Below are 13,771 nucleotides of genomic sequence, written 5' to 3' on the forward strand. Positions count from 1 at the left end.
AGTATTTTATTATACACGTGTGCTTGGATAATGTCGTTTCTGACCAGTGGACTTACTTATGAATACAAGAAGCAAAACTGATCCAGTCACACACACAACACAACGTTTTAGATTGGCCAATGGAAAGTTGAGCTCTTGTTGCCTGCTTTTCAACGATCCTGGTTCACTATGCAGTTTAGTGCCACATGGTCTTTGTCTGACGACTGGTATGGTAAAGGAACAAGAATGGGTAATTTGTTTGAAAGCAGACCTAACTACTCCTGGATTCCACTTTTTCCATTGAATTTCTTGTAACCTACACATTTCATCAGTTGCTTTCTTGAATGCAATTCAGATGAGATTTGAAATATAATGGCAACACTTTATGATTTTAATTAAATTCAAGAAATTGTTGTACAATAAAATTAGAATTGACCTGAGAAGGAAAAGATCAGATATATCACATATTTAATAGATGCTGACCTGACTGAAGTGCAGTTAGACATAATGTGAATATGGAAAAGTGATGGCATAGAACAGAGAACAGCATAGCACAGTTCAGGCCCTTCGGCCCTCAATGTTGTGCCAACCTTTTATCCTCCTCTAAGATCAAACTAACCTAATACCCTTCATTTTGCTATCATCCATGTGCTTATCCAAGAGTTGCTTAAATGTCCCTAACGTATCTCACTCTACTATCAGCTCCACTACTCTGCGTAAAAAACCTACCCTTGACATCTCCCCTAAACTTTCCTCTAATCACTTTAAAATTATGCCCCCTCATGATTGCCATTTCCATCCTGGAAATGTCTCTGACTATCCACTCTATCTATGCCTCTCATCATCACATATATCTCTATCAAGTCACCTCTCATTCTTCTTTTCTCCAATGAGAAAATCTCTAGTTCCTTCAACCTTTTTTTGTAAGACATGTCCTCCAGTCCAGGCAGCATCCTGGTAAATCTCCTCTGCACCCTCTGTAAAGCTTTCACATCCTTTCTATAATGAGGTGACCAGAACTGCACACAACATTCCAAGTTTGGCCTAACCAGGGCTTAAAAGAGCTGAAGCATAACCTCGCGACTCTTAAACTCAGTCTCCCTACTAATGAAAGCCAACACACCATACACCTTCTTAACAACCCTATCAACTTGGGTGGCAACTTTGAGGGATCTAAAGGCATGGATCCCAAGACCCTCTGTTCCTCCACACTGAGAATAATCCTGCCTTTAACTTTGTAATCTGCATTCAATTTCGACCTTCCAAAGTGAATCACTTCACACTTTTCCAGGTTGAACTCCATCTGCCACTTCTCATCCCAGCTTGCATTCAACCAATGTCCCGTCTCAACCTATCACAGCCCTCCACACTATCCACAACTCTGCCAATCTCCATATCATTGGTAAACTTATTAACCGAGCTTTCCACTTCCTCATCGAAGTCATTTATAAAATTCACAAAGAGCAGGGGTCCAAGAACAGATCCCTACGGAACACCACTGGTCACCAAGCTCCAGGCTGAATACTTTGCATCTACTACCACACTCTGTTTTCTATGCCTCAGCCAATTCTGTATCCAGACACCCAAATTTCTCTGTATCCCATGTCTCCTTATTTTCTAAATGAGCCTACCATGGGGAACCTTATCAAACATTTTACTAAAATCAATATACACCACATCCACTGCTCTACCTTCATCAACGTGTTTTGTCACATCCTCAAATAATTCATTAAGGCTTGTGAGGCATGATCTGCCCCTCACAAAGCCATGCTGATGATCTCTAATCAAACTATGCTTTTCCAAATAATCATAAATTCTGTCTCTCAGAATCCTTTCTAATAACTTGCCCACCAATAATTTGTCCTCTGACTCCAGGCACAAGTTCCATCCACTATCCCCACTCAACTCTACCCTCACTCTGGCCATCCTCTTGTTCCTCATATAAGTGGAGAATGCCTTGGGTTTTGCTTAGTATTACCTGCCATGCGTTTTCATGCCCTCTTCTAGCTCTCCTGAGTCCATTCTTCAGTTCCTTCCTAGCTACCTTGTATTCCTATGGAGCCCTGTTTGATCCTTGCTCCCCAACCTTAGGTAAGCTTCCTTCTTCCTCTTGACTAGAAGTTCCACATCCCTTGTCATCCAAGGTTCCTTTGCCCTACCATCCTTCCCTTGCCTCAGTGGGACAGTGGGCTTTGTGATAATATCCCTGGACTATTAACCAGAGGCCTGGGGTAATGCTCTGGGGTCACAGGTTTGATGCACCATAGAAGGTAGTGAAATTTGAATCAAATTAGAAAAAAATCTGGAATTAAAAGCTAGTGCAATGGTGACCTTAGTTGACTGCCATTAAAACCCATCTCGTTTGCTAATATCCATTAAGAAAGGTTATTCTAGCCTGGTCTAATTTACATATGATTCCAAACCCACAGCAATGTGGTTCACTCTTAACTGTCCTTTGGGCAATTTATGATGGGAAGTAAATGCTGGCCTCATCTCAGAATTAATTTAAAATATCTGATATGTGCCTTCAAACATCGCAGCTCAAGTTTATTTGATATTTTAAATTTATTTATTCATGAGATGTAAGGGTCAGTAACAAGGCCAGTGTTCATTGCTATGGAGAAGTTGGTGGGCAATTATGATGGGCAATTATTGCTGGCAATCTTCACAAACCAGGAATGAACTTTTAAAATATAATTATTGGGAATGTGTTAGTTTTTTTGTAGTAAAACTAATGTTTCATTATGATTGAGACTTAGGTCCTTTAAGATCTTATTCAGAATTACAGAAATTAGAACATTGTTATTGTTCTATGCAGAAACTGTGCTCAAAACCACATTTGTACATCTTTCCAAAATATTAAGATTTTAACATTTACTTTCCAGAACATGTAAATTCCACATGAACTTTCAATGTAGGTTAGACTGAACTCCCACTTACACAGCATGTTATGACTCACAGGATGTTGAAAAGTGCTTCACATCTAATTAGTTTGAAAAACGGTTACTTTATTGATTGGGTGAACTTAAAACATAAAAACGTTTTGTTGAGATTGATTTTGCTAACAATTATATCTGATAATTACATATAAATATTTTGTTTTTGTGTAAATCTTTCTGTTCAGGGATGAGGCTATTGCTGGCTAGAGGGCAGTTATGAGTCATCCACATTGTTGAAGGTCTGGAGTCATATGTAGGCCAGAGCAGGTGAGGAATAGCAGTTTCCTTTCTTCAAAGACATTATGAAACAGATTTGTTTTTTCCAACAAACGACAATGGTTTCATGGCCATCATTAAACCTTTACTTCCCATACTTTTGTTGGATTCAAGTTGCACCATCTGCCACGGTGGGATTTAAGCCTGGATCTCCAGAACATTACTAGTGTTTCCGAATTAATAGTCTAGTAATAATAACAAAAGACTCTTTTTAACTTATGCCCCTTTAGTACCCAATTTAATTTTCCAGTGAGATTTTCAAGCAGTGTCAACAATTTGTCAGTCAGAAATTAAAATGAAGTTCCATTCATGTGGTTTAGAAATTCATCCACTTTCCTACAGCTTCCTTGAACATAGCACTGTCATCAACCCATCCTTGCAAAATGAGTGTCCAGTTTGCTAGAGATTGTGATTTTTGATTTCTTAGTATGATCTGAAGTGATATTCTAATATTATTTCACAACTTTTTTTGTTTGCCTGAATGATTTTACACTCCCAGTTATTTGCAACCTTCACTACATTGGTACATAGGGTCTTAACTCCTTTATGCGTTTGAAGGAAGAAGATGCTAAGCAGGACAGGCTGCTCCCAAAACAGAACGTACTCACCCGTCGCTAACATTCACTTTAGAGATGGACAGTCAACGCTGGCCCAGCTAGTGATGCCCACATCCCGTGAAGAAATAAAAAAAACTTTACAAGCAACCTCTGAATCATCAGGGAGGCAATGACGGAGGCGGGCTAGTTCCTGCAGGAGAAGCTGCAACTAATGTGTACTTTAGGGTCGGAACCGCCTTTGGAAGAAATTTCAACTGTGGTCTCTGCCTTTACTTGCTTCCTGGTATATTAAGATGTTGTCTTATGGGGATTGAGGTTGGTGTTCTGATATAACAAACAGGGCTACTTCTTGCTAGTATTATGTTCACTATATCAACTTTTAAACAAGTGATTCAAGTATCCTGTTGCTTCATTTCTGAGTGCAAGGTTCTGCTTCCTGTCTCCATGTTTATTTTGCCAGCCACTATATTTTGGCAGTCAAGTAGCCTTTATAAAGACTGAAATCTATATGAAAAATATTAGAAGCCTTGAAGATTACCAAACATTTCCCTCTGTGTATGTAATCATTCTCATGAGGTGCCTATATTCTTTTAAGTGAGTCTGTTAGCGATGTTTCTGCAAAGTTTCATGGTTGCTCTCACCATGCAATCACTGGAAGGTCCCATGAAGGATTCTGTGATAAACGTTGCACAAATTAAATTAAAAGGGATCACACAGTCAAAATACAGCCATGCATAGCAACTACACTTTAAATGGACCATTACATAATACCCCTGTGAGTCCTTCACAGACCATTTCACTCATCCAGTACTCCCATTAAAGTTTTTGAATTGCTACTTAATTTATATAAGAATTTTGGGATTTGTTTTCCTCCTGGGAAGTATTGATCATTCCTTTCGTGATATGGTGCTTCTTAAAACGTTCAATCCAATCAGCTTGATGCACCACAATAGATGTTTAGTGGACTCTTGAATGTTTCCACAACCTCAGTGCTGAGCTTGCCTTTTATTAGTTTGTACCAATACCTTCTCATTTCTCCTGGTTTCACGAGAATAAAATATGCTGAAGATGAACATTTTTTATTCCCTTTTTTATAACTTTACTGGTTCACTAAATTTTTGAAACCTCATTTTAAAAAAAAGTGTAATTAATGCATTGCACTGTTTTGCTGCAGTGTATATTCCAGACAATACATTGACAAACCAACATTACAGATATAGGTGAGTTATCTATTACATGATTAGATAGAAAATGAAGAATACACATTAAAGCTTTCTAAATTAATTCACAAACTCAATCGAAAAGAGTGAGACAAGTTACAATTTGAAATGTTGGAATGTATGATCTAAGGATAAAGGAATATGAACATTTAAAATGGGACAAGAAAATAGTTACTGATTCATCAAGCTTACTGCATTATAACATGATGAGGCCCAAGGTACCATGAACCCACCCTTCACACAGAACAAAAACTTTTGGTAAAAGCACCAGGAATTTCCTGTGGATCATCTGAAAGTGACCAAACAATTTCCTGATGACCACAACAAATGATGTCAATTGCCCTAATTACCCTAACACCACCTCATACAGAATGTCTTTGAGTCTTAGCAACTTTTGAACCTTTACTCCAGAGACTTAAAAACTTTCTGTGAAAGTCTTTAAATGGGTGTTTAACTTAATTCTATCTCAGGAACATAAGAAATAAGGGTGGGAGTATGCCACTTGGCCCCTCAACTCTACCCTATCAGTCAACAAGTTCATGGCTGATCAGAACCAGCCTTAATTCCTTGGTCTTTCACAATTCTTACTGATACTCCCACATCTTCTGTGTCAATCAATTTTAAATAATCTAATGACTTAGAATCTACTCCTTTATTTTAGAATATTGCATTTTTGACATTCATACTTTGCTGGAGAAATTAAACTTTTTTATTGTTGGTCAAGTTAAATTTTTACATTTTCAAGATGTTGACATTTTTACACTTACCATCTGTAATCTGTCAATGTCATGCTGAATTCTGTAAGTTTCTGTTTTCTTTTGCAATATAAGCTGGGAAGAATAGAGGTTTGGACATTGCAATGATGCAGAGAATGTATCAGTTTTGTTTTTTTTTCACAACCAAAGGGTCAAAAGTGAAACTGTATGGTGTTTACTTATCATTTACAGTATTTCATGTAACATTTGGAGAAGCTGGATTTGACGTGTTTTGAAACCAGATGCTTTGTGTTATAAAGCTGACTAGAAACAGTTGCAGATTGTCACAGTCCTTAGACAGGGTATTCAGACCTCCAGGAAGACTGCAAGGACTGGCAGATCTCTTTTTTGCTCACTTCATGGGGGTGAACCAAATGTTCAAAGACTCTGAAAAGAAGAGTTTATAACTTAGGCAAAGACCTAGGCCCAACTGACCAGTTACAGAATTGAGGAAATTCTATCTCCCTGTGATTGGCAATAATGTGATATCATCAAAAAATCAAAGGAACTGTGCAAAGACATTTCAATCCATCATTATGGTTTGGACTCTTTATTTCTTTTTGCCTATGATTTACACCTATGATATTTCTGCATCCAATGTCGAAATGCATGTGTGAGAGTTTGGGTTTAAAGATGGCATAGTTTAAGTTGATAGATAATAATTCATTTTGTCATTTGTTCAATAGTAAATTTGTTTATAATTTTTCATTGTTTATGAATGAAATCTGGTACAGTATGAGTTTATTTTGTCCTACACAACAGCGAAATTCAGGCAAATTAACCATTTTAGTGATTCAATTATACATTTATACTTTTGTGATGGCTGGTGGAATAATGGGGCTTAATTACCAGAGCAGTCTTCCTATCTAAGATGTATCATTTATAATAGCATGTCTTGTAGAGTGTTGCAAAATGTTTCAAGGTTAATGGAGCAAATTTAAACCAAACGATTTGTGTCCTGCCATTGCAACTCCTTCCCCAAGAAAACATTACCTGCCCACTCCTCCACCAACAATGTGGAAATGACATGCCTACCCATCTCCCGACCTCCTGCCAGCCTGGCATCTTCCTGACCCAACACCTCTCCCACTCCCAGCGGGCTGAAAAGTGTCCAGACCTGACTCCCCCTCCAATGGCCTGACTTGCCCAACACTGACACATCCAGCCTACCTTCATTAGTCTGAGGCCTCTGAACCCATCAAGACCTTCTACATGTCGGATCTGACACTGTCACTCAGACTCCAAATCCCTGATATATCCCTCCTTTGGCTCCTCTTCCCACATTAGGTGACCCCTCCAAAGGTTTGTCTACTCTGGGTATTCCTCCTGCTTTGGCCTCTCAAACAAGGTCCCCATCTGTACTCTCCATCCACCCATGCCTTATCACCCTGCTGTAAGACCCCTTGTACTTACCTGGCCCTCAACCCTTGGATGTTGAATTTTTGGGGTTGCTTTTGTCATAGAATCCCTACAGTGTGATTGCAGGTCATTCATTCTCATCAAGTCCACACTGACCCACCGAAAAGCATCCCACCCAGACCCACCCCATCCCTGCAACCCTTGCATTTACCACGGCTAACCCAGCTACTCTGTACTTCCTCGCACATTGTGGGCAATCCTCCATAACCAATCCACCGAATCTGCACATCTTTGGATAGTGGGAGGAAACCAGAACACCAGGAGGAAACCGACATAGGCAGGGGGAGAATGTTCAAATTCCAAACAGACAGTTACCCGAGGGTGGAATTGAACTGAATCCCTGGGGCTGTGAGGCAGCAGTGCTAACCACTGAGCCACTGTACCGCCCTCTGATTTGGCCACAGTTGGTGCTGCTGGGACTGCACAGCTATTGGCTCATGTGAATGGTGGGTTGCTCTCTGAGGCGGGGCTTCCACCTAAGTGAGGGACAGAAGACTGTGTCTTGCCGCCTAACACCACCTACTATGCTTGGCTGGAGATATATTCCCCACTGGCTGTTCCGCTGTTGAGATGGGAAATCCCACCATTTGAAAAAATCCTGCTGAGCCTTGTTAAACAAATTTACCACGAAAACATTGAGAATCTGAATTCAGTTAAAAGAAATAGTCTCAATAAGGGAAACTGTCAGATTTCTGTAAGAAACCAATTGGTTCACTTTGGGGAAGTAGAGCTGTTTCTTTTCCTGGCTGGCTAACCTGCCACTTATGACCCACACCATTGTGATTAGGGCTTAACTACACTTCTCTCAAACTTATTGCAAAATGATTTAAGTAAAATGCAGTCAGCAAGTTTTGAGACAATTTGTAGCTCAGGTTGAGGTTCTGCATGTAGGTTTGTTCGCTGAGCTGGAAGGTTTGTTTTCAGACATTTCATCACCATATGAGGTAACATCTTCAATGAGCCTCCGAATGAAGCACTGGTGGTGTAGCTCACTTTCTATTTATATGTTTGGGTTTCCTTGTGTTTGTGATGTCATTTCCTGTAGTGACATCATTTCCTGTGCTGATGTCATTTCCTGTTCTTTTTTCTTGGGGTGGTAAATGGGATCCAAGTCAATGTGTTTGTTGAAAGAGTGCCGGTTGGAATGACATACTTCCAGGAATTCTTGTGCGTGTCTCTGTTTGGCTTGTCCTAGGATGGATATGTTGACCACATCCACCCAAGAATTCCTGAAGACCATCAAAGACATCAAGATAGAAGATGAAATAATGGTCTCCTTTGATGTAACAGCCCTGTTGTCACCCATCAACATCAACCTGGCCAAGAAAATACTGACTACCTTATTAGAAGAACCAAAGACACATACACCAAACACCACCAACTTCATCAGCAAGGACAGTATCATCAAGCTAGTAGACCTATGCCTTACCATCCACTTCACCTTCAACAACAAAACTACAGACAAACCAACAGAACAGCCATGGGATCTCCAATATCAGGATTCTTAGCAGAGGCAGTACCTCTGCCAACCATCCAACTCAAACTTTGGGCCCACTATGTGGATGACACCTTTGCCATCCCTAAATGAACCAAATTACAGGAAACCTTCAAGACCATCAATAATAATCTTACTGCCATAAAATTCACTAAAGAGGAGAAAAGCAACAACAAACTACCATTCCTGGATGTCACAGATGAGCGAACAGCCAATGGGAAACTTCAAACAAGCATCTATAGTAAAACAGCACATACAAACCAAATATTGAACTACAGACGCAATCATCCGAACATCCACAAACGAAACTGCATTAGACCATTATTTCAATGAGCTACCACATACTGCAGCACAGAGGAACTACACAGAGCAGAGGAAAATCACCTACACAGTGTATTCAAAAAGAATGGGTACGCAATGAACACAGTCTGCCGATTTCTGAGCAATAAACCTAAACAAGCAGACAAAACATGTCCAGAAACCCTAGCCACTCTCCCCTATATCAAAGACATCTCAAAAATGACTACCAGACTACTCAGACCCCTTGGCATCATGATAGCCCACAAACCCACCAATACACTAAAACAGCAGCTAATGACCTTGAAAGACCCTATACAGATAACAAGCAAAACTAATGTCATTTACAAAATACCTTGCAAGAACTGTAACAAAATTACATTGGACAAAAGGGCAGAAAACTAGCTACCAGCATGCATGAACATCAACTAGCCACAAAACGACATGACCCACTCTCAGACCACTAATATCTTTACATACAGATGAGGAAGGACACGACTTTGACTGGGACAACACATCCATTGTAGGACAAGCCCAACAGAGACATGCACAAGAATTCCTCGAAGCATGGCATTCCAACTGGAACTCTATCAACAAACACATTGACTTGGATCCCATTTGCCATTCCCTGAAAAAAGAACAGGAAATGACATTACCTTAGGAAATGATGTCACTACAAGAAATGACATCACCAAACCAAGGAAACCCAAACATATAAATAGTAAGTGGGCTACACCACCAGTACTTCATTCAGAGGCTCACTGAATATGTTACCTAGTATAGTGACAAAATGTCTGAAAAAAAACCTTCCAGATCAGCAAACAAACCTACATCTAGAATGCAGTCACTTCTAACTCAGGGTAACCAAACAAACAATAAGTATCAGCATTGCGAACAATGCCTACATCTAAAAATGAATTCAAAATCAGAAGAAACAACCATTTTGTTTTATAATTTAATTCATCCCAATGACCTTGAAAGACCCTATACAGATAACAAGCAAAACTCATGTCATTTACAGAATACCTTGCAAGAACTGTCACACAATTACATTGGACATGTCTTTTCTGGAGGGAATTTTAAAGATGGCCTGTGAATATGCTTGACCTGTCTGAGCATAATTCAAGCCATGCTGCTATAAATAATTTAACTCCTTCAATTACAGTATTTACTTTGCTCAAGAACATGTGTTAAATGAGTTGCCAAAGCAGACAGAATCTTCTGTAGTTACAACAATAAATCCTGCTGAAGATGCTCTTACTATGACTTCATTAACTGGGATATTTGGGAATGACACTGGTTTGGAGGTTCATGTGCAATTGGTATTAAAATGTGCTCCCTGACACCCACAAGTGTCTTACCTAGTGCTGGCAGAAAGTTCCACTCATGCACATTTTGCGAAATGCTTTGTCCAAATAAGCACAAAAAATCTGAGCAAATGGGACAGAATGACATCATAAGCAAGAATACTGCACATGTGAGCTTTGCACATGTGTACTGAGAGCATTTTAGGGCTGTCAGCAGACTTTCTCAATGTAATATTTGACCTCCATTGCATCTTCACTAGTCGCTCAAATTATATCAGAACAACTGCAGAATATTTGATTCTTTAAAATAAGGCCTTGGTGATTAAAAGCCAACTTATTATTTTACTCAATCTCAAAGTAACTGACCAATCTAAATAATAATTTAAGTACAAAAGAATGAGGAGTAGATCACACAACTCTTTCAGCCTCCTACATCCATATTCCCCACCTGCCTCTCTTCAGTTTGAGCTGGATCTTACCAGAAATTGGCTTAGTCCCAATTTTATTGGGTTTCATGGAATGTTTCTCTCTGTGAGACCCCCAGCATGTTTTCTCATGCTATCATCCAAAACTCACTTTATTACCTGTGCCTCTATGGCACCTCATTTGTTGAATTCTGCCACTTGCTGTCAGCTGGAGTAGGATTCCTGGCACAAACACTATATGTAAGAGACAGTACTGTACCACGTCAAGCACAGTCAGTCTAGAGCTTCCCTGGTATGGTTTGCCAAGCATGCGGTAGATAAGGGAAAGTTTGTTCCCCACTTTGTGGAGAATGGGAGGTGCGGAGGGGGACAGTCTGCATTCCCTAGGGCAACCATATGACTATGATAACTTTTACAGCTAAGAAGCATATTTGCTTCCTAAATTTAAAAAAAACTTTACTTATGGTAAATAGAGTAGGACTTATTTATTCCTGGAGTATAGCTAAATTCATCCCTCTGCCTAACAAACTTACACATCTGTTCCACATTTCTGTCAAAGGATGTGTTCTTTGTTGAGTTTATTGGACAGTTACCTACAATTTGATTTAGCCTCAAGACTCCATTGAGGTTAGTTAACCACAGGAGAAAAGAAATGCTATCTACATGTACAACGTCATAATATCACCAACAAAATGAAACAAGACAATGAAATATGCACAAATTAAATAGATTCTGCCCACAAGAGTAAATGTTTTATTGTTATTGAAGTATCAATATGATTTAGAAACATTTGAGCTGCTGTGTGTATCTTGAATACTTCCCAGATATTGTTGTCTCACCCATGGCAAAGGTTACATGTCGATTAATGTGGATGGAAAATGTTGTCAGTTTGAATTAATGCCTTTTTATATTGGTGATGAATGGAAAGCTCAATAGTTGCCTTTGTATATCAGCTATAGCTCATTCAGTGTGTATTCACTCAGAAAGACATGGAATTCCTGACAGTTCGCTTTCTGACATTTGAATGCATGAATCTAGGTCGGTGATACAGTACTGAGGAAATGGAAGAAACGTTAAACAAGGGTTGGTTTTCCCTCTCACATCTGCATAAAACTTTCAAATGCACTAAATTAGTCATAGAATAGTTTCAGCACAGAAGAAGCCCATTCACCTGTCAGGTCTGTTTTATCACTTTGCAATTTCAACTCAGCTAGTTTTCATACTTCCCCTTTTCCCTGCAGTCTGCAAATCTTGATAGTTTGGATAATTATCCAATTACCTTTTGTAAGGCACACAATAGAACTGCCTCCACCACCTAACATGAAGGCCTCAAGATGCCATCAAAGAGGCTGAGTCAGCACCTTACTGCCAACCTCTTAGCCTGCAGCAACCGAGAGCTCTGTGTGTCCACAGAGGCTGATAGATCCTACAGATTCACAAGAAGAAGCCCCTGGAAAGAAGCCTTTCTGCCAACTATTTTTAATAGTTTGATGAAAATGGCAAGAGATAAAACACCCAATCATGTGTAAGCATAAAGCTTTTGCTGCCTGGAAACTTTGCCACACTCCAATAGCAAATTCCTATTGGTGGCTGAAACCTGCAGGACAGATTCGGATTTAGATTTAGATTTTAGATTGTAACAAACCATGCAAATGGTGACTAGGAAAAGATACGTTGGACAGAAACATGGTGACAGAACTACTCTTGATTACATTTCCTCACATCCTGCTGGGACTCTTCTGTTTTTCAGTTTTTCCGTCTCTATCACAGCTGTTCTAATGATGTCACTTATCACCACCAGGCTGCCTCTGACATGACTCCCTTTGACCTCAACCAAGGATACCTTCCCCTCCATGGTAAATGAAAGGCCCTCAGTCAGATCCAACCCATTTCCCACATTTCTACCCCAACACTTCCACTTGCTCCCAAAACAACAATAGGATTGCCCTTATCCTCATTTTCCAATCCACCAGTTTCTGCATTCAAAGCATCATCCTCCAACTTTCCACCACCAAACACATCCTCCTCGCCCCTCCCTGGTCAGCATTCCACAGGGATGGATCCATACATCCACTGATTCTGTAACACCATCCATTTGGCATCAAAGTCCAATTCATTGGCAAAACATTCTTTTTACAAGAATGAATATTAAAATTATAGCCTCAAGCAATCTTGACCATTAGATAGTTTGCACTGATTGCCTTGTTATATCTGTTATGCAAACCTGACCTAAAAGTCTCACCTGGATTTGCCATTACTCAGGTAGGTAAAAACAATGACTGCAGATGCTGGAAACCAGATTCTGGATTAGTGGTGCTGGAAGAGCATAGCAGTTCTGGCAGCATCCGAGGAGCAGTAAAATCGACGTTTCAGGCAAAAGCCCTGATGAAACGTCAATTTTACTGCTCCTCGGATGCTGCCTGAACTGCTGTGCTCTTCCAGCACCACTAATACAGATTTTGTCATTACTCAGTTACATTTCCAGATATTTCCACTGAACTGTAAATTTGCACATGGTTTGTAATGTTCTTTTGAGAGGTGGGTTTTTTGAGAGGGGTACTGTAGCAGTAAACAAGTGAATCTCACTTCTCCGATGTAGTTTTAATGACTTTGTTCTGCAACATATATTTGGGTAAGGTTACATAGCTGAGAATGCATTATCAAAGCATGATATTGGCTTCCTTGTAAAGTCTCGCAATATTTTGGGCATATGATGGTTCATTGTGATAGATTTGTGGGCTTTCTGGAGTACTGTTTGTGTAATGCCCACAGATTATCCATTCACATACCTGTATAGACATCACAACTGGTGGATTGCTTGTGGCCTTGGTGCACAGGAACAGTGTCGAAAGAGAGGGCAATTACAATATTATCAGCTAAAAACAGCAACGTCCAGCAGCTGACCAACAGCCTCCAGAGGGAGAAGCAGAAGCTAAACATTTTACCAAGGAGGTGAAAGAGAAGGAGAAGACTTGGCTGTCATTATCTCCAGCTCTTAGAAACAAAGTGTAGCCACACACCAAGGATATGCTGGTCCACCATTGCCGCATGGTGTCATCTTCTGGAGGATAAATGGACGGCCATCCCATCTCAGCTGTTGTC

The 13,771-nt window shown here is 39.9% G+C and overlaps 1 protein-coding gene across 2 annotated transcripts in view; it reads left to right on the forward strand.

Moving 5' to 3' along the window:
* Positions 1-13,462, forward strand: part of LOC132818988 (uncharacterized) — a 116,123-nt gene extending 102,661 nt beyond the window's left edge. The window contains exon 7 of one of the 2 annotated variants that reach the window (XM_060830214.1): positions 13,442-13,462. The gene's annotated coding sequence lies outside the window, so the exon portion shown is untranslated. Of the gene's footprint in view, positions 1-3,752; positions 4,207-13,441 lie in introns of those variants that run through there. The other variant, XM_060830205.1, reaches the window with a different exon arrangement.
* The last annotated feature ends 309 nt before the right edge of the window (positions 13,463-13,771 follow it).

This window comes from Hemiscyllium ocellatum, chromosome 1 (assembly GCF_020745735.1).
Source record: "Hemiscyllium ocellatum isolate sHemOce1 chromosome 1, sHemOce1.pat.X.cur, whole genome shotgun sequence".
In the NCBI taxonomy this organism is placed as follows: domain Eukaryota; kingdom Metazoa; phylum Chordata; class Chondrichthyes; order Orectolobiformes; family Hemiscylliidae; genus Hemiscyllium; species Hemiscyllium ocellatum.